Here is a 22286-nt window from a genome sequence, read left to right as displayed (position 1 = left end):
TGATTCTACAGAAATAAAAAGGATTATGAGAGAGTACTTGATCAATTGGTACTGACAAATTAGATAAAGTAGATTAAATGGACAAATTCATAGAAAACACAACCTACCACGAATAAATGACAAAGAAATGGAAAATCTAATTAGATCTCTGACAAGGCAGGAGATTAAACTCTAATAATCAAAAATTTCCCAACAAAGAAAAGTCTAGAAACAAATGGCTTCACCAGTGAATTGCACCACATATTTAAGTAGAAACTATTAATAATATCAATCTTGTGATAGTTTGCTAAGAATGATGGTTTCCAGCTGCATCCATGTCCCTACAAAGGACACAAACTCATCCTTTTTTATGGCTGCATAGTATTCCATGGTGTATATGTGCCACATTTTCTTAATCCAGTCTGTCACTGATGGACATTTGGGTTGATTCCAAGTCTTTGCTATTGTGAATAGTGCTGCAATAAACATACGTGTGCATGTGTCTTTATAGCAGCATAATTTATAATCCTTTGGGTATATACCCAGTAATGGGATGGCTGGGTCATATGGTACATCTAGTTCTAGATCCTTGAGGAATCGCCAGTTATACCTGATGTAAATGATGAGTTGATGGGTGCAGCACACCAACATGGCACAAGTATACATATGTAACAAACCTGCACGTTATGCACGTGTACCCTACAACTTAAAGTATAATAATAATAAATAAATTTAAAAAAATAAATAAATAAATAAATAAAAAATAAAATAAATAAATAAATAAAAATAATAATAATATCAATCTTTTTCAAACATTTCCCCCAAAAAAAATTAAAGAGGAAGAATACTTTGTAACTAATTCTATCCGGCTAACATTTCCCTGATACCAAAGCCAAACAAAGAAGCTAAAAGAAAACTACAGGCCAATATTCCATTCACTCAATGGTGGAAGATTAAAAGTTTTGCTCTAAGGTCAGGAACAAGCCAATGAGACCTGCTTTTGCCACTTTTATTCCAGATAGTGCTGCAATTCCTAGCCACAGCAGTTAAGTAATAAACAAAAGGCAGCCAAATTGGAAAAGAAGCAAAAATTTCTGTGTTCCTAAATGATATGATCATATATTTAGAAAATCTTAAAGTTTTTATTTTAAAAAAACCTGTCAGGGCTAATGATGAATTTAACAGTGGCAGGATACAAAGTCAATACTCAAAAATCAGTTAAATTTCTATAAACTAAAAATGAAGAATCTAAAATCAGAAAATTTAGAAAGCAATGACATTTACAATAGCATCAAAAAGAATGGGATGTTTACACTAAGGTGGTGTAATACTTGTATGTGAAAACTATACAAGCTTCCTGCAAGATACTGAAGACAACAATAAATGAAAAGATATCTCATGTTTACTAATTGGAACATTTAATGTTACTCATATGTGATAACTACACAAAGCAGTCAACAGATTTAAAATATTCTATGAAAATCCTAATAACATTGATTTTTTTTTTTTTAGAAATAGTAAAACCTTTCCTAAATCGTATATAAAATCTCAAAGTATGCTAAATAAACAAAACAATCCTGAAATTTTTATTTAAAAAGCTGGAGATTACTTCTTAATTTCAAAACATACAGCAAAGCTACAGGAATCAAGACAGTGTGGTATTCACATAGAGACAGACTTACAGAACAATAAAACAGAATAGGGAGTCCAGAAATAAACCCTCAATTATATGGTCAAATAATTTTTATCAAGGGTGCCAAAACCATTCAATTGGGGAAAAGACAGTCAATTTTTAATAAATTGTACTGAGAAAACTGAATATCCACATGCAAAAAAATGAAGCTGAATCTTTAACTAACATGATATACAAAAATTAGCTCAAAATGAGTAAGTGAGTAAAACTGAAGACCTAAAACTACAAAACTCTTAGAAGAAAACATTTGACAAAATCTTCACAACATTATTTTGGCAATAATTGATCAGATATGATACAAAAGTTATAGGCAAAAAACAACAACAACCACCAAAAGAGCAATTTGACTTCATGAAATTAAAAAAATGGATACATAATATTTATACATATTTATGGAATACTTTTGATATTTTGTTACATTCATAGAATGTTGAATGATCAAATTGGGATATTTAGGATTTTAGGCTATGAACCACCTCTAGTATTTATCATTTTTATTTGTTGGGAACATTTCAAGGCCTCTCTTCTAGCTATTTTGATATATACAATACATTGTTATTAACTATAGCCACCCTACTCTGCTATCAAACATTATAACTTATTCCTTCTATCTAACTGTCAAACCAATATCTATTTATACCCCTCACACACACATATTTCCTAGCCTCTGACAGCCATCATTCTATTCTCTACCTCTGTGAGATCAATTATTTTCGCTCCTACATATGAATGAGTACAGGTGATATTTGTCTTTCTGTGCCTGGCTTATTTCATTTAATATAATGACTTCCAGCTCCATTCATGTTGCTGGAAATTACATGATTTCATTCTTTTTTATGGCCAAATAATATTCCACTATGTGTAAATACTAAATTTTATTTATCCATTCATCTATTGATTAAATTTAAAAATTACATCAAAACACACTAACAACACTCTAAAAAGGCAACACAAAAAATGGAGAATATATTTGCAAATCACAAACTTGTAACCAACTAATATTTAGACTATATGGAGAACTCCTAAAACTCATCAATTAAAGACTCAATCAAAAATTTGGTAAAGAATGTACATAGACATTTCCCCCTTCTGAAATATCCAAATGACCACTAAGGACATGAAAATGTGCTCAAGATCTCTACTCATTGGAGAAATTCAATTCAAAACCACAGAGGTGACACCTCACATGGCTTAAGATGACAATTATCAAAAAAACCCAAAACACTTAGAAAATAATGAGTGTTGGGGAACATGTAGGGAAATTAGAAGTGTTCTTCATTCTTGGTGAGGCTGTAAAATGGTACAGCCCCTATGTAAAACAATATGCCGATTTCTCAAAAAATTGTTAATAGAAGGACCATATAATCCAGTAATTCCACTTCTCTATGTATGCTCAAAATAATTTAAAGCAGTGTCTTAAGAAGTATTTCAACATCTGTCTTCATAGTAGCGTTGTTCATGATAACTAAAACCTGGAAGCAACCCAAGTGTCAACTGACAGGTGAATGAATAAGTTAAATGTAGTCTATACATAGAAAGTTATATTATTCAGCCTTTAAAATGAAGAGAACGCCGAAACGCTACAACATAGATTAACTTGAGGGCATTATGCCAAGTAAAATAATCTAGCCACAAAAGACAAATACTTTATGATTCCATTTACATAAGCTACTTAGTGTAGTCATAAATCATGGACAAGGATAGTAAAATGGTGGTTTCTACGGGTTGAAAGGGGTGGAGTGGGAAGAGGAGGAATGCAAGTTGTTGTTTTATGTGTGTAGAATTTCAGTTTTGCAAGATGAAAAGATTTCTGGAGATGGATATGGTGATAATTATATAACAGCATGAATGTAATTAAAACCACTGAACTGTACATTCAAAATGGTTAAAATAGTGTTATATCATAAGTATTTTATCACAATAAAATAAATTTAAAAAAATTAAACTTACACAAAAATAAAATGCATATATAAAAATGTTATGAGAACTGCAGAAATATAAATACATTATCTATACTTGTGTTTACTGCGAAATTTTACAAAAAATATTCCTCAAATATATTTGAAAATATTAAGATTATTTTCCATATAATATCCAATGATGTTAGTATATTTTTTCCTACATTTTGGAAAATCTAGTTTAACAAAACTCAGAAAGACCTGACTAATACTATTGTAAAAGATACAGAGTAGTGCCAGATCCAGTGTTTAGATTATTACATATTGACTGTACTGAGTGCGAGGGACAGCACCCACCATCTGTGGGATGGTTTGGGAATTATTTGGCTTTCCAGTTCCTTGGCATTTCTCAGAACAGCATAAATGATGTCATCTGGACCATGTACGTGGCACAGTTTATTTGCCATTTGGCTTTGAAATTATTACTTCAATAATTTAACTAAATCCAATGAATAGAAACACATTTAATCCAGCCAGCTTCCAAGAGATATAGACTTAAGAAGCAGATCAACACAACTTAAAGTCACAGTCAAAAGTATCAATAACTTCTAAAGCCTTTTATTTCTTCTTCAAGAATATTTTTTTCTAAAATTAAAAAAAAATTCTTTGAGCAGTAAAGCCATCAGATTTTTCTCCCAAAATCTTGTCTAGAAAACATTAGATTAAAAAAGCCTGTAAAAATTATTTTCAAATTCAGAGAACTAAAATTTGTTCTTAATATCTAGAGAAGACAAAGGTCATGTGAATGAATGTTTGTCACTCTCAGTTGATTTTTCTAAAGTTTAGTTCATATAAGGTATTTGCAGGTAGTAGTATTGAAACATTAGCAAGCATTTTTTGTAATAAATAATGCATTCATTATAATTAAAGAAAGTGCTTCAATCTATTGCCAATTCTCAGTAAAATTTCATGTTTTTACTCTTACTCTGGTTTGCAGATTAATTTTTAATTAAAATATATAATATATTTTTAATGGATTAATAATATTCCAGTTTTGGAACCATTTCCTATTTCTGCTTTATATGTAACATTTTTTCATTTACAGAATTGGAGTACAATAGGGCCATTATTTTTAACTTGGTAAAAAACCTCAAAATATATACTCTTTGCTTTCAGTGTCTTGAGACCATGAGTACAAGAGAAAACCAGAAAATTTATTAGTTTAGAGCACAGTTCACTTGAGTATTTCTAATAAAACAAATGCATAGTTCAAGGATACTTTTTCTGCCTTAAGTGAGGAGGCTTTTTTTTGTTTGTTTGTTTTCCTTTTTGTATCCCTCTACTGAATCAGAAATCAGTTTGGAAATTAACTTTTATTTTCTATTTTCAAAATTATGTTTATGGGCTGGGCATGGTGGCTCACACATGGAATCTCAGCACTTTGGGAGTCCAGGGCAGGAGGATAGCTTGAGTCCATGAGTTCCAGAGCACCCTGGGTAACATAGCAAGATCCTGTCTCTACAAAAAAAATAAATAAATAAAGTAGCTGGGCATGGAGGTGTGCACCTGTGGTCCCAGCTTCTTGGGAGGCTGAGGCAGAAGGATTGCCTGAGTCCAGGAGCTTGAGGATGCAGTGAATCATGATCACACCACTGCACTCCACCCTGGATACAGAGTCAGATGTGGTCTCAAAATAAATGAATAAATAAATAAAATTTAAAAATAAAACATTGCAATAATCACCTTTGTGATATATTTGCAAGTTCCTTTCCTGATAATTGTATTAAGGACATTACCAAGCTATTAAAATTTTGTTTGTAACTGCACTGAAGTATTAGTAATAGGCTCTCATCCTCCAGGAAGCTAACCCAGGCTTGTTCAAAATATTCAAAATATTAATTATTAATTATTCAAAATACTATTTAAGTATGAGTTAAAATGATTTAACTTTCAAAAGAGAAAATAAATACTGGTAGAAATTCCAGAAATAAATAATTCAAATTTTTAAATTGCATGTCATTCTAAACAGCATGATGAACTCTTGCACCATCTTATCCTGCCTGGAACATGAATCATCTCTTTGTTCAGTGTATCCATGCTGTATACACCACCCACATGTTACTGTATAGAAAAAAAGCATAGTGGATATAGGGTTTGGTATTATCTTCAGTTTCAGTCATCTACTGGGGGTCTTGGAAAACATCCTATATTCCAAGGGGGACTATGGTACTAAGTCACATGTAAAAATACTAACGCTGTAGTACATGGACCACTGAAGCTGGGAAACCATAGCTGTTAGAAAATCAAATTTATCAGTTGATGTTTTCTCAGCATATTCCTCTGATGAGACAAAACTGTTAACATTTTTGCTGATACAGAGATCTAAGAAGGTACAATCTTATAAACAGTAAAAGACTAATCTTATATATCTACTTGACTGGGCCATGATGTGTGTAGATTTAGTTAAACATTATTATGGAAGTGTTTGTAAAGATGTACTGGATGAGATTATCATTTGAATCCATACACTGAGTAAAGCAGATTGCCCTCCCCAATGTGGGGAGACCTCTTCCAATTCATCAAATGTTTGAATAGAACAAAACAGAGAGAATTCTCTCTCCCTGCTTGGTTGTTTTACATCTTGGAAATTGACCTTCTTCTGTCTTCAGACTCATATTAGCAGTGGAATTTATAATATCATCTCTCCCGGATCTCCAGCTGGCCCACTGCAGATCCTGGGACTTCTCAACTTTCATAACTATGTGAGCTAATTACTCACACATACATAATATACACCCTTTTGGTTCAGTTTCACTGGAGAACACTAATAGAAGAAGCTTAAGAGACCATCATATCCTAGGTTAACTTTAAAAGTCAGATGATTTTACCTAAATTATTCCATAAATTTGACTTTTGGTTCTGTCATGGGATCCTTAGGGTGTTGCTTCGTTAGCTAGAATCCTCTGCGGCCGGCAGTGCCTCTGCTTGGGTTTTGCTTCCAACTGCTGAACTTGTTGTACCCACTTGGCCTGGCCGGCTGTGCTCAGTTTGCGCCATTGGCTTGGATTCCATACCTGCCAAGGGTGAGCTAGGTGCAGAGTGGTGAGAGATGTGTGAGTGAATGAGAGTGGGATATGGACACTGCGCACCCCCAAGCATGCTGACTGTAGCAGGGCAAGCAGTTCCAGGTGCCAGCAAGGCACCAGCTACATGCAAGGCTGTGATTGGACCAGATGTAGTGCAAGCAGCCTCCACCAGCATCTAGACAAGGGTAACACAATGGTGCCTGAAAGCCAGAGATGGCAGGAACTGCAGATCCCCAACGAGTGTATTACAGTGTGTCACAACCTGGCTTGGGGAGTCCTGATGTCTTTGCTCCCAGAAGGGCTGCAGCTTTTCGTCATCTGCAATGTGTTGAGCAGGAGGCATGTTTCAGCCCTGTTTGTTACAGCTCTTTCAGTCCCGCCATTGGCAGGTCCTGAGTTCTTGTCCTGAGTGCAGAAAGAATGAGGTATGCAGCCAACTGGAGGGTAAGCAAGGCAGAGGAGCTTCTTTGAATGACAAAACAGCTCTCAGGGGACCCTAAGGGTGGGTAGTTCCTTTACGCAGGTGGGTCGTCCCAACCAGTGAGTGAGTCTGGCCGTGTCTGGGGGTTTTATGTGCTTGGAAGGGAGGAACTGTGTACTGATTGGTCCATGGGCAACCATGGGTGGGCCTAGAAAAAGCACCATCCAATTGGTTGAATGGTCATCATTGAAGTTCTCACTCCAGTGCTGATTTTGCCTGGAACTGGCAGCCAAACCACCAGACTTCAGGCCATGCTTGGCCTGAAGGTGGGGTCTCACCAGGGACCCACAACTTCCTACCCGGGAATGTGTCTACATTTAATATACCATCCACAGCACCCAGACTGTCCATGCCAAGAGGTTTCCACAGTTCCACACTGAGCAGTACTCAACCCCTCCCACTCATCACCCCCAGGTGCTCATTAGTGCCCAAAGTCCATATGGGTCCAGGCGGCAGGGATCTGGTGTGTAAGCACCACCCTGAAGTGCACACACACCCAGTTGGGTTGTGACAGTCCCTGGGCTTGGCCATAACTTTGCTCCACCCCAGGGCAGGCACCAGCATCGGGAAGAGGCCAGGGAATGGGAGCAGACACTTTCAAGCCTACAGGATAAGGGGGATTCCTGGGCACCTGAGAGTCGGTAGGGGGTGGGGGTCCTGTCTGTTCCCACCCTGGCTGACTCTGTGGAGTGTGCAGCCCAAGTCGCTCCTGCCCCACTGCAGCTGTTGTCCCGACAGCAGCTGCTCCAGATGGGCAGCCGCCACTGTCAGTTCTACCAAGTTGTTTGGCTAACATAACTTTGGTAAAAAAGTAACCACATTTTATTCAAATTAACTTAAGAAAAATAATTAACTGTACTAAAAATTACAAGAGAACTCACAGAAAGCAGGAAAAGGTTTTGGAACTGAGTCTTATGAGGAACCAAAACATCACCAGTGTATGCAGCAGCTACTCAATATATATTTTATCACCCTTGGTCCATGGCTTCATGTGTGTATATACACACACACACATATACACACACACACATGCACACATGTACATATACATATACACACATGTATATATGTATACGTGTGTATATATGTATATGTATATAAAATATATATATATAAATTACATATATGTATATGGTATTCTTGACTCATCTATCCTTCCCTCCCAGTTTCAGCAGGCATTTGGCCTAATTGAACCATTTCACATTGGCAACGACAACTTTTAAAAATATTATTTAGACCCTGTCATATTTTTCTTCTCCTTCTGAAATACCCTTAAACTGTATATTGCTTGTTGAATGGTGTTCCATAAATCCTGTAGGCTTCCTTTACTCTTTTGCATTCTTTTATTATCCTCCAACTATATGCTTTCAAATTACTTGTCTTTGATTTCACTGATTCTTTCTTCTCCTTAAATGAGTCTGCTGTTGAAGTTCTATTGAAGATTTTTTTTCTTTTTAGTTCAATATTATAATGTTCAGCTACAGAATTTGACTATTTTGTATGTTTTCTATCTCTGTTGCAAGTTTCCCATTTTGTCCTTGAATTGTCTGTGTTCTCTTGCAGCATACCAAGATTCCTTAGAATGATTGTTTTAAACTCCTTTCAGGCAATTTGGAGAATTCAATTTCTTTTGGTCAGTTACTGGAAGTTTACTGTGTTCCTTTGGGGGTGTCCTGTTTTCCTAATTTTTTGTGGCCCTTGTTTTTGTACATACGTGTCAGTGCCTTTGAAGACGCAGTCAGCTACCTCTTCCTAATTTCATGGACTGTCTTCAATAAGAAAAGATCCTCACCCTTGAAGGAGGAGGAGTTCATGGTGGCACAAATTACATTGTTGAGAAAATATACTGTGGTAACTTGTATAGTGATAGGCAGTGTGCCAAGTGCAGGGATATGTGGTGGCTTTAAGGAAATGATGGATTGGAAATTCAGAATATGGCAGCAAATGTTTTGGGGGATGTGTACTAGCTGGGAGAGCTGTTGGGGCTCTCAGTAGCACTTCTGGGTCAAAAGCACTTATGGGACACCATCCAACAAGCAATATTCAGTTTAAGGGTATTTCAGAAGGAGAAGAAAAATATGGCAGCATCTAAATAATATTTTTAAAAACAGTTGTTGCCAAAGTGAAATGGTTCAATGGTTCATGTTTTCATAGGTAGAGTGGTGGCTAGATCCAAGTGCATACACATTAGTGGAGGCCCAAATGTGTATGGAGGTATAACTTGTGTAAAAGTTATACCTATAAATATAAATATAGTTATACCTATTAATATAAAAAAGTTATTACCTATTAATATAAAAAAAAAGTTATAAAACAGTGACTTAGCTTCTGGTCCCATACAAAGTTCAGTGACAGGCAGGCCATAGTGAGTGCTGGCACTGGCAATGAAGTTGGGGGCTATTTTCTAGTATGTACCAGCAACCATGCTGGATTCTGGGATCAGACATACGCACCAGTACGGACTAGTGTGGACCTCGCTGGGGGAGTGGTCAGAAACTCAGGCACCTGAGGACCATGAATGCAAAAACTATGGGGCTTTGACAGTGCAATGTGCAGGGGACTCAGTAGCTGTGATAGCTACTGGAGTCCTTAGCAGCAAATGTTGCTGAGGTTTTCTGCAGTGTAGGACCCTGGAGACCATTATGGCCACATCCATATTGTTGATACTGATAGCCTCCACCATTCCTCTTTAATCCTAGCCATCTTCAGAGACCTGAGACATGGTGGGCTTCCAGTAGTCTGAGTAGACTGAATCTGAAGAAAATTCTCCGGATAATGTTTCAAAAGTCTGAGAAAGCTAGTTCATCACCCCACTCTTCTATACATCCTGTCAGGGGGACTCATAGGCTAAGGGGATTCCTCTTAGAGGTGAGCTTTGCCAGGCTGGGGGATGATGCAATGATGCAGAGAAAGTGAAACTGTTCTTCCTACCCTTATCCTGTGTTTATTCTTTTCTTTTTTCTCTCTCTTTTTTTTTTTTTTCTTCTATTGTTGTTGTTCTACACTCCAGCTGCTGGAGTGGATCTAGAGATCTCCAAGGGGTACTATCACTTCGGAATAGCTGCAAGTAGTTGTTTTGCAGGGCGGATGAAGGATGAAAAAATCCTACCTTTCCATGTTGCTAAAGTCTAGTCTATATGTTCTTATAAAGTTAAAAGTGCACTAATGGAAATTATCAAATTTTCTTTTTTTTTTTTTTTTTTTTTGAGACGGAGTCTCGCTCTGTTGCCCAGGCTGGAGTGCAGTGGCCAGATCTCGGCTCACTGCAAGCTCTGCCTCCCGGGTTTACGCCATTCTCCTGCCTCAGCCTCCCGAGTAGCTGGGACTACAGGTGCCCGCCACCTCGCCCGACTAGTTTTTTTTTTTTTTTTTTTTTTTTTTTTTTTTGTATTTTAGTAGAGACGGGGTTTCACCGTGTTAGCCAGGATGGGGGAAATTATCAAATTTTCATTCAACCAGCTTTGTTAGATTAATGATAATAAACTATTGAACTTAGGGAATTTTATTTATTTATATAATGGGTTTACAAAGTAATGTTTCTGTTTTAGATGGTTAATGTTTTCATTTGTATTACTAAATTCCATATTGTATTTTTATGTTTGATTTTGAGACTTCTTGCTTTTTGTGTTAATTTCTGTTGGATCATTATGTTTTATTTTGGGACATACCATTGAAATAGGTAATAAACATTCTGTATTTTTTTTTTTACATTTAAATGAATAATTGAGGCCTCTAATTTTATTTCTGTGCATTTAAAATATATTTAAATTAGCTTTATTAGCTTCAAATAATGGTTTTAGCAACATTCCATTCTTTTTATTTACTATGGATTTTTATTTTATAAAAAATGGCACCTTAAATTTTTGGCAAAAGTAAGAAAATGTTTTCATATATACACTGTTTTGAGGATGAAGGAATTGATAATCAAGGAGAACTGATGAATAATGTATTAAGAGGTGGAGTACGATGGCTGAGTACAACCTTCCAGTGACCAAGTCCCCATCCAGGAACATCATATTGAACAGAAATTCGTACAAAAATGCATTTTCAAAGGAGCAAGAGAATGAAGTGAGATGTTACAGTACCTAATTGTACCACTATAGCAGGAAAGACTCATTGAAAAGGGTAAGAACGATAGCCTTGCATTGTCTAAATCGCCCCTTCCCCAACCCCAGGCAGCACAACATGGAGAGAACAATGACATGAGGGAGAGAAAGGGAAGTTAATGTGGGACATTGCAATAGAATTTAGTGCAGTCCTCCCTACAGTGGAACACAGCCCAGGGGAGAGCCCTGCAGCCCTTGGTTCCAGACTGGTTTCCGTGGAGAAATAATTTACACCTGCCCCAGACCAGAAGAGAATACACTGTCCAGGCAGGAGGAACCCAACTTTCAATCTGCTTCATACCTTGCTGACTTAGCTTCTGGTCCCATACAAAGTTCAGTGACAGGCAGGCCATAGCAAACATGATGCTTGTGTGACCCCAGTACTGCACTGGACTTGGAGGCCATAACGTGGAAAGTCACCCAGCATGACATCAGCTGTAGTGGCCATGACATTGCTGACATCACTTGTCTCCTAACCCAGGTAGTTCATGTAAAGAGAGACTCCTGCTTTGGAAAATGAGAGGGAAGAATGAAGGGGACGTTACCTAGAAATCTATCAACCCTGCCACAGTAAAATGCAGCAAAAAGCATCAACCTGAAGGCCCAGATAATACTCCTAGACCCACTCTAGGCAAAAAGTGGATTATCCACCATGGTAGGACCAACTTGATGTGTGGCCCAATTTACCACTCACTGACTAGTGGCCTTGGGTCTTGAATAAATATCAGTAGTGTTCAGGCAATAGTGACCTCAGTCCTTGAGTGAGTTCCAGATCTGCACTGGTCAGGGAGACCATGGGCATTGAATGTGACCCAGTGTGGTATCAGCCAAAAAAGACTATAGGTGTGCCTGTGTCACCCCTTTTCCAAATCCAGACAATGCAGAGCTGAGAGAGAATGTTTTCGCTAGGGGAAAGAAGGAGGTGATCAAGGGATTTTGCCTAGAAACCCGGGGAGCTGTCACTAATCTTTGCAAGTCTATCATGGTTAGAGATATAGGAGTCTGATAGACTTGTAGTAAACCTGGGACTTGGGGCACTGTCTAGTGTGGAAATGACTGAAGTGACCACAGGTTTGGGGAACTCAACAGTCTTCTTTGAATAACTGAAAGGACTTCTGAAGAAGGACAGGTACAGAAAAGGTTAGACTAAAAGAAATATCTAATCACTCAATGCCCAGACATCAAAAATATTCAGGGAAATATGACCTCACCAAATGACCTAAATAAGGCAGTAGTGATTGACTCTGGAGAGAAAAAGATGTGTGACCTCTCAAAAATGTGAATTTAGAAAGCTGTTTTGAGGAAGATCAACAAACTATAACAAAACACAGAGAAGCAATTCGGAAACTTGTCAGATAAATTTGGTAAAGAGATTGAAATAAAGGATCAAACAAAAATTCTGAAACTAAAAATACAATAGGGCAATGAAAAAAATTTATTGGAGGATCTGATCAGCAGAATTGATCAAGCAGAAGAAAGAATTAGTGAACTTAAACACAAACTATTTGAAAGTACACAGTCAGAGGTTAAAAATAAAGAATGAAAACAGACAAACGACACTTACAACGTCTAGAAAGTAGCTTCAAAAGAGCAAAAGTAGAATCATTATACTTAAAGAGAAAGTAAAGAGAGATAAAGGGGAAACAGTTTGTTCAAAGAAATAATAACAAAATCTTTTGTAACATAGAGAAAGATGTGATCATCCAGATATAGGAAAGTCAAAGATCAACCAGCAGATTAACACAACTAAGACTACCGCTAGGCATATAACAATCAAACTTTTAAGGAAAAGAGGGGATCCTAAAAGCAGAAAGATAAAGGAAGCAAATAACATAAAAGAGTTCTGATACATCTGGCAGCAGATGACTCAGTAGAAACCTTACAGTTTAGGAAGAAGTGGGACAACATATTCAAAGTTCTGAAGAAAAAGACCCACCAACTGAGAATACTGTATCAAGCTATTCTTCAAACATGAAGGAGAGATAAGGAGTTTCCAAGACAAACAAAAGCTGAGAGAATTCATCATCACCTGACCTGTCTTATAAGATATGTTAAAGGAAGTTTCTCAATGTGAAAGAAAAAAGGACTTACATGCAAGAAAATATTTGAGGGTATAAAACTCACTGGTAAAAGTAAATACACAGACAAATTAAATATAGTCTAATACTGTAATAGTAGTGTGTAAATCACTCATATCTTTACATGAAGAACACAGTGCAAATCTATCAATAATAATAGCTACAACAATCTGTTAAGTGATGGGCAATATAAAAAGTTATAAAACAATACAACAAAAAGTCAAAAGGTTGTAGGGGATGAAGTTTTTAATTTCTTTTTTAAAATTTCTTATTTTTTGATGAAAGTTAGGTTGCCATCTGTTTAAACTAACTTATTATAGGTATAAGGTTGTTTTTGTTAGCCTCATGGCAATCATGAAGCAAAAACCTATAATAGATACACTAAAAATAAAAAGCAACAAGTAAAAATTATTAACAGAAAAAAATCACTTAACGACAAAAGAAGACAGTAAGAAAGTAGAAAGAGAGGAGTTACACAACTGGAAAATAAGTAACAAAATGGCAGTATAAGACATTACCTATTAATAATAACATTGCATGTTATTGACTGTATTAAATTCTTCAATTAAATGACAGAGTGGCTGAATGGATAAATGAAACAACACCCAACTATATACTGCCTATTAGAAAGTCATTTCACCTATAAAGACATACACACCCTGAAAGTAAAAGGATAGAAAAAGATATTCTATGCAAATGGAAACCAAAAATGAACAGGAGTAGCTATACTTATATTAAGTAAAATAGACATCAAGAATAAAACTCTAAGAAGAGACATTGAATGACAATTCATTAATCATAAAGAAGTCAATTCAGCAAGATGCTGTAACAGTAATAAACACATATGCACTCAACGTTAGAATACACAAATATATAAAGCAACTATTTATAGATTTATAGAGAAAGATAGACTTCAATACAATAATGGTAGTGGACTTCAACACCCCACTTTAAGGAAAGCCCAGTACATCTAGAAAATCAACCAAGAAACAGTGGAGTTAAACCGCACCCTAGACCAAATGTACATAACAGACATTTTTCGAAAATTATGTTAGAACACACAAATATATAAAGCAACTATTAATAGATTTGTAGAGAAAGATAGACTTCTATACAATAATGGTAGTGGACTTCAACACCCCACTTTAAGGAAAGCCCAGTACATCTAGAAAATCAACCAGGAAACAGTGGAGTTAAACCACACCCTAGACCAAATGTACATAACAGACATTTTTAGAAAATTCCCTACAACTGTTTCAGAATAGATCTTCTCATCAGCACATGGAATATTCTTCAGGACACATCATATGTTAGTTCATAAAACACATCTCAACAAATTAAAAATTGTTGAAGTTATTTCAAGTATCATTTCTGACCAAAGTAAAACTAGCAATCAATGACAACAGGACCTTTTGAAATTGTACAAATACACGGAAATTAAACAGCATTCTTCTTAATGACCAATAAGTCAATGAAGAAATCAAGAAGAATTTTTTAAATATTAGTGAAACAAATGAAAATGAAACATAACCCACCAATACATATGGGATATAGCAAAAGCAGTACAAAGAAGAAAGTTTATAGTTACAAATGGAAATAGCAAAGATAAAAATAAGTCTTTAAATAAACAACCCCATGATGCATCTCAAGAAACTAAAAAGCAAGAACAAATCAAACACAAAATAGAAGGAAATAAATAATGATAGACAAAATTGAGATAAAAAATTCAAAAAATTAATAAAATGAAGAGTTGATTCTCCGAAAAGATAACAAAAAGTGATAAAACTTTAGCTAGACAAAGAACAAGAGAAAAGCCACATAAATAAAATTAGCAATAAGTAAGGAGTCATACCACTGATACCCCTTAAATATGAAAGATCATTAGGGACTATTATAAAATATATGCCAACATAGTGGGTAAATTCCTGGATACATACAACCTACCAGAATAAAGAAATAGAAAAGCCAAAGAGACCATCAACAAATAATAAGGTTGAAGCAATAGCTGAAAGGTCTTCTATCAAGGAAAAGCCCTGGAATTATTGGCTTCCCTTCTGAAATCTACCAGACATTGACAAGAAGAATCAATACTAATTCCATTCAAACTCTTCCAAAAAAACACTGAGGAGAAGGGAATGTATCCAAACTCATTCTATGATACCAGCATTACTCTGATAACAAAGCCAGACAAGGACACAAAAAAAGTAAACTATAGGCCATTATTGTCAATAAAAATAGATGTAAAAATTCTTTCAATATATACTGGAACAGAATTTGATAAAATTCAACGTTCCTTCCTGTTAAACACTATGAACAAACTGGTTACACAGGGAGCATGCCTTGAAATGATAAAGATCATTGTTTATGGCAAACCTATATTTAGTATAATATTGCACAAGAAAAATTGAATGCCTTTCCACTAAGATTTGGAACAAGGCAAGCATGCCCACATTCACCACATTTATTCAACATAGTACTGGACATCCTAGTCAGAGCTACTAGGCAAGAGGAGAAAATAAAGAGTGTCTAAATCGTAAAGGAGAAGTCAAATTATTCTTTGCAGACAACATGATTTTATATTTAGAAAAACCTAAAGACAACCCCAAATAAGTGTGAGAACTGATAAACAAATTTACTAAAGTTTCAAGACACAAAATCAATATACAAAAATCAGTAGCATTTCTGAATGCTAACAGCAAGCTACCTGAAAAAAATAAAGCGAGCCATTTACAAATGATACCAAAATAAATAAATAAAACCTAGTAATAAATTAAACCTAGGAATTGAACAATCTATACAATGAAATTTATAAAACACACAAAAAATAAATTGAACAGGCTACGTCAAGAAGAAATACATCCCATACTCATGGATTTTAATAATTGATATTGTTAAAATGTCCAAACTCTTCAGAGCAATTGACATATTCAACACAACCCCTATAAAAATATCAATGATACTCTACGGAAATAGAAGAAACAAACCTAAAATGTTTTATGCAACCACGGAAGACCCAAAATAGCAAAAGCAATCCTGAGCGAAGAGAACAAAGCTAAAGGCATCACGCTACCTAACTTCAAATTATATTATAATGTTACAGTAACCAAAATTTCTGATACTGGCATTAAAACAGTAACCAAAATCAATGAAACCACATAGAGAACCCACATATAAATCCACATATTTACAGTCAACTTATTTTTGAGAAGGGCATGAAAAATGTACTTTGGAGAAAGGACGGTCTTCTCTTAAACAATTTTTAACTGGATATACATGTGCAGAAAAGTGAAACTAGACCTCTCTCAACATATGCACAAACCAAATCAAAATAGATTAAAGACTTAAATTTAAGACCCAAAAGTTTGAAACTATAAGAAACGTGGAGGAGGACCCCAGGCCATTGGTCTGGGCAAAGAGTTTTGGGGGTAAGATCTCAAAAGGACAGACAACCAAAGCAAAAATAGATGACTGGGATTAAAACAGCTAAAAAACTTCTGAATAGCAAAGAAAAAAAAAATCAACAGACTTAACAGACAACACACAGAATGGGAGAAAATACTTGCAAATTACTTATTTGGTAAGGGATTAATACCTGGAATACGTTAGGAATGAAAAGAACTCAGCAGAAAATAAACCAAATATTCAGTTTAATAAATGTGCAAAAGATCTGGATAGACACTTCTCAATAGAAGACATACACATGGTCAGCAGGTATATGAAAAAATTCTCAATGTCTCTAATTATCAGGAAATGCAAATCAAAACCACAATGAGATGTCACAGCACCCCAGTTAAAATGCCTATTATCAAAAAGAAAGAAAAAATGCTGGTGAACATATAGAGAAAGAAAAATGCTCATACACTGCTGGTGGGAATGTAAATTAGTACAGCCCCTATGGAGGATAGTATAGAGATTCCTTAAATCACTAAAAATAGAAATATCATATGATCCAGCAGTTCCACTGCTGGGTATATATCCCAAAGAAAGGAAATCCATATATCAAAGAGGTATCTGCACTGCTATCTATATGGCAGTACTATTCACAATAGCCAAGATATGGAATCAACTTACATGTCCATTAATAGATGAACATATGTGGCTCAAAAGGTGGCTCATGCCTGCAATCCCGGCACTTTGGAAGGCCAAGACAAGAAGAAGGCTTGAGGCATGAAGTTCGAGATCAGTCTGGGCAATATAGCAAGACACCATCTTTAAAAATGCCAATAGTTCATTGCAGTGAGTTATGGTTTTACCACAGCACTCCAGCCTGGCTACAAAGTAAGACCCTGTCTCCAATAAAATTAATTAATTAATGTGGTATATGTGCACCATGAAATATGATTTAGCCACAAAAAAAATGAAATCCTGTCATTTTCTGCAACATAGGTGGCACTAAAGGAATTGTGTTAAGTAAATAAGCCAGGCCCAGAAAGACAAGTATCACATATTCTCACTCAAATGGGTAAGCTAAAAAAACAGATCTCATGGAGGTAGAGTAGAATGATTATTAACAGAGGCTGGGAATGGTAGGGGAGTTGAAGAAAAAGGGGTTAATAGGTACAAAAATGTAGTTAGATAGAAAACAAGTTCTAGTGGTAATAGCACAGTAGGGTCACTATAGTTAAGAATAATATATTTTACGTTTCAAAATGGCTAGAAGAAAAATGTGAAACATTCCTAACACAATGAATCATAAATGCTTGCCGCAATGGGTATCCCAATTACCCTGATTTGATCACTACCCATTGTAGGCATGTATCAAAATATCACATGTACCCCAGGAATATGTACAATTATTATGCATCAATATAAATTTTAGAAATACATTTTTAAAAATATATTGCATTCATACACTTTGGACTATGATGCAGTAGTAAAAATAATGAGCTATATGTATATACAACAACTTGCCAAGATATTTAAAACATAGGATTTAGAAGAAAATGTGTTTTATATAGTCTAAAATTATATACACAACATAGTATCACTATAAAGGTTTTCAAGTATTCAATAATACTTTGAAGATAGAAATTCAATATTCCAGCAAGGACATCATGATTGTCCAAAGTGAAAGGAAAAATACATAAAATAAAGTATTCGCAGGGTTCTGCATAAGCAGACATTATTAAGCCATGAACTAGAGAGGAGAACAACTTATTCCACTTTCTGTATGTGAAATTAAAAATAAACCGAAAAAAAATTAACTGCCACTTAAGTAGAAAAGACATTTACAGCTGTTTTTTTTTTTAACAGCAAATTTATTTGAAACTCATTTGATCAACAAAGAAAATCATCTTTTAAAATGTTTTCTGTTATCAGACAGTTAATACATTCTGTTAAGTGACCTGGGAATTTAATGTAGAGAAAAAGAATAATTATCAACAACCAAAAGTGCTAGATTCACTAACTACCACATACATAAAATGCAGTAACAAGTGGATTTTATCTAGTCCAAGCAGCAGGAAATGCAGCATTTCATTAAAACATCTGACAAAACTGCTAAAGTTTGACCTTTACTGCGGGTTTGCTAAAGTTTTACCTTTACTGCTGGTTTGCCCAAAATACGCAAATAAACAAGTTAACATATGAATTAATTGGGCCTTACTCAGAAGATTACTAAACACTTTTGTTAGACATTAACATCTTCTTTTAAAACGAACTTCTTATGGCAATGATAAAACAAAGCATAAGAATAACTTTGATTATTAGGAATGTTTTTGACTAAATATTTTTGTAATTGTTTTGTCATCATAGCTAGGACACCTTCATTGGTGTCATGTACCACCCAAGGAAAATTATACCACAAATAGAATTTCAGATAATTAGTAGCCGACATATACCAGATTGCCTATTTTACAATAGATGTAACGTAGAGATATTCTTTCTAACTTATTTTTTCTAGCCTATATTTCTACTGAAGGGCTATCTGCACGATACTGGTAAAGTCTAACTCCCCAGGGAATAACAATAAACATGAAAACACTAATTAATCTCTATACTTCTATATTGTCAAAGTTCTGTGATTATCAACATTAGAACCCTAAGTTAGTCAATCCTTTCCTCTCTTTTGTACAGTTCCATCTGAAGTGGCAATGTAGTTTATCTAGCTTGTGAGAAGCCCCTGTAAAGGATCCTGTTCTGTGAGACTTCAAGAACCCACAGAAATACGCTTTTGTAGCCTTGTGTGTATTATGTTACTCCACTGATCTCTGACCATAAATAATTGTACCAGGCATAAAGCCTGCACAGACTTTAAATCAACCTGTAGACTCGACAAAACAATAAAGATTATTCCATCTAGAAATGTGAACTTTTTTTAAATTAAGTCAATTAATCATAAATGGTGGATGTTCACTTGTAAGGTCATACAAGATTAGGGCTTGGGCAACCATGACTAGGCCAGAGTGAAGTGAATTAAAGACAGTGAGTTTGTTGAGAAGACAGTTAGAAGTAAAAATAAAATAGACAAACAAAAAAAGAGAGGAGCAATATTTCCGTGTAAAGAGGAAACTTACATATGTATTTGATTACTGTAATCTTTCCAGTTATTAAATAGTGTCTTTGTTAAGTCTACTAGAGATGTTAATGTTCTGCAAGATATACATGATCTTTGCAAAATATAAACCTTTGAAATTTAAGCCAATTTAAAAATGATATGGTTTTAAAATGTTTTATTGTGAAATAATTTTAGATTTAGGGAAGAATTGCAAAGATACCACAAAGAGTTATCACATAGCCACATACATTTACCAAAAATACGAAATTAAAGTTGGTACAATACTGCAGATTTTATTCAGATTTAAATTTGAATTTACTAGGAAATTTAAAAAACAAATTATTTAAACAAAAAGGAAATTATATTTGGACATTAGCTCATTTTGAGAGGTTAGTTACCCAATGAGCATTTTATGAGTATCCTTTTAAGTTTTGGAGTTTTGTTTGTTTGTTTGTTTGTTTGTTTCAGAATTATTTTAGGAACTTTCATGCACCTTCATTCTCTCATAATTAGCATCTCTGGAACAGTTTCACCAGAAACTCACTTATCATCAGATACACTACCTGACACATAGTAGTAGTTGCTTATTAAATATATGTAAAATTAATTTTTCTTATTCTCCACTTCTGTTCAACCTGAATGTTAATGTTTCATTCTCTAGACACAGAAAAAGAACTTTGGAAATATATTCAATTTTCCTGTATCCTAGGAAAGATGTAACTTGGGTCTATCTTGCAATGTGCAGACCCACTCCCCATAGTAAAGCCATAGTGATATGTTAAGGAAAAGAGCAAAAAGCCGTTTTCTTTCACTCTCTAACTCAGTCATCATGAGTGGTGGTGATATAGATTCTTTTTAGATCATACTATAAGTTTATGCTCAAAAGTGCCAATCTATATTATGAATTAATGTTCAAAACCTTTAATTCTTCACAACAGATCTGACAATATATGTCTTAAAGCATGATTCCCATTTCACTTCTGTTTCCTTAGTTAGAAAGTTATAAAGTATTGGGGAATTTTTTTTTTTTTTTTTTTTTGTGGTTATACATGGTGAAACTAGGTTATTATGTTGCCTTTCAGACCAAGGTGGGCTATTAAAAATAAGCGAGAAGTCACTGGAAAAAAAAATAAAAGGAAAGATGGGAAGAAATTGTGAAAATCTTGATTCTGAGAGGAAAAACATCATTAAAATTAATGCTAAAAAACTAGAAAATAATTTTTCTTAAAGCCAGGCTGAATAGAAAGACAGACTTATCTTGAGTTTATTGTTATTTCCCCATTTCAAATTAAGCAACAAGTTTATAAAATCAAAGTATATCAATGAGGTTATTATTTCAATTTTTTTAAAATTCACATATGATTGGATTTCATTTACAGAAAATATTTTCAAAAATCTTGAAACATTTCTATAATTACTTTTTTTAAAAGTTATAAGGAGATTGATCAGAAAACAAATTCCATGTATTCATTGAAAAAAAATGTTCATTATAGAAAATCCACTCCTGCTTTAATTGTCTCTAAGGAAATATATGTAGCAAGGAAGTACATCCCTAGCCCAGGATTTGCTGTCAAGCAGTAACTGTGTCAATTATATTCCCAGAATTTCAGCTTAGTTTTCTACACCAATAATAATTTGTGTGATAAGGCCAATTACTGGTATTCAAGTATCTAGATAGCAGATGAAATATTTTCAAAACTTCTACTCTGAAAATTATAAAGTACTATAAGGAAAAATTAAAAAGATTTAAAGAAGATATATTATACCAGGGCCATGAATTGGGAAAAATAAAAATTCAATATTTTTTTAAAAAGCCTAACTACATATACTAACCTTGTAGACAAATATTAAACATATTATCTGCTGATCTTTTAAAAATATGTCATTAAGACAACAGACAACTCAGAGAATTGGGAAAGATATTTACAATATATATATCTGCAAATAAACATATCCAAGTATATTAAAAACTCTTATAAATCAATAAAAAGAATACAAAGGTCTTTTTTTTCCTAAATGTACAAAAACTAGAAAGGCACTTAACAAATGAAAACAGTCAAATTGCCAATAAACATATTGTATTGGTTGGTTCTGGATGTCATAACAAAGTGCCACAGACTAGGTGGCTTAAATAATAGAAATTTATTTTCTCATATCCCTTGATGCTAGAAGTTCACAATCAAGGTGTTGGCCGGGGATGGGAGTTGGATTCTCCTGAGGACTCTCTTTTTGGCTTGCATATGGCTGTCTTCTCTTCCGGATTTCATGTGGTCTTTTCTCTATGTCCTAATCTCCATTACCTTAATGAAGGACACCATTCACCTTGGATTAGGGCATACTCTAATGACCTCATTTTACCTCATTAAAGACCGTATCTCCAAATCAGGTCACATTCTGAGGTACTGAGGGTTAGCAGTTACTTCAACTTAAGCATTTGTTGAGGAATGGGAGACACTATTCATCCCATAG

Source organism: Chlorocebus sabaeus, chromosome 8 (genome assembly GCF_047675955.1).
Source record: "Chlorocebus sabaeus isolate Y175 chromosome 8, mChlSab1.0.hap1, whole genome shotgun sequence".
Lineage (NCBI taxonomy): Eukaryota > Metazoa > Chordata > Mammalia > Primates > Cercopithecidae > Chlorocebus > Chlorocebus sabaeus.
This window is presented reverse-complemented; position numbering follows the sequence as displayed.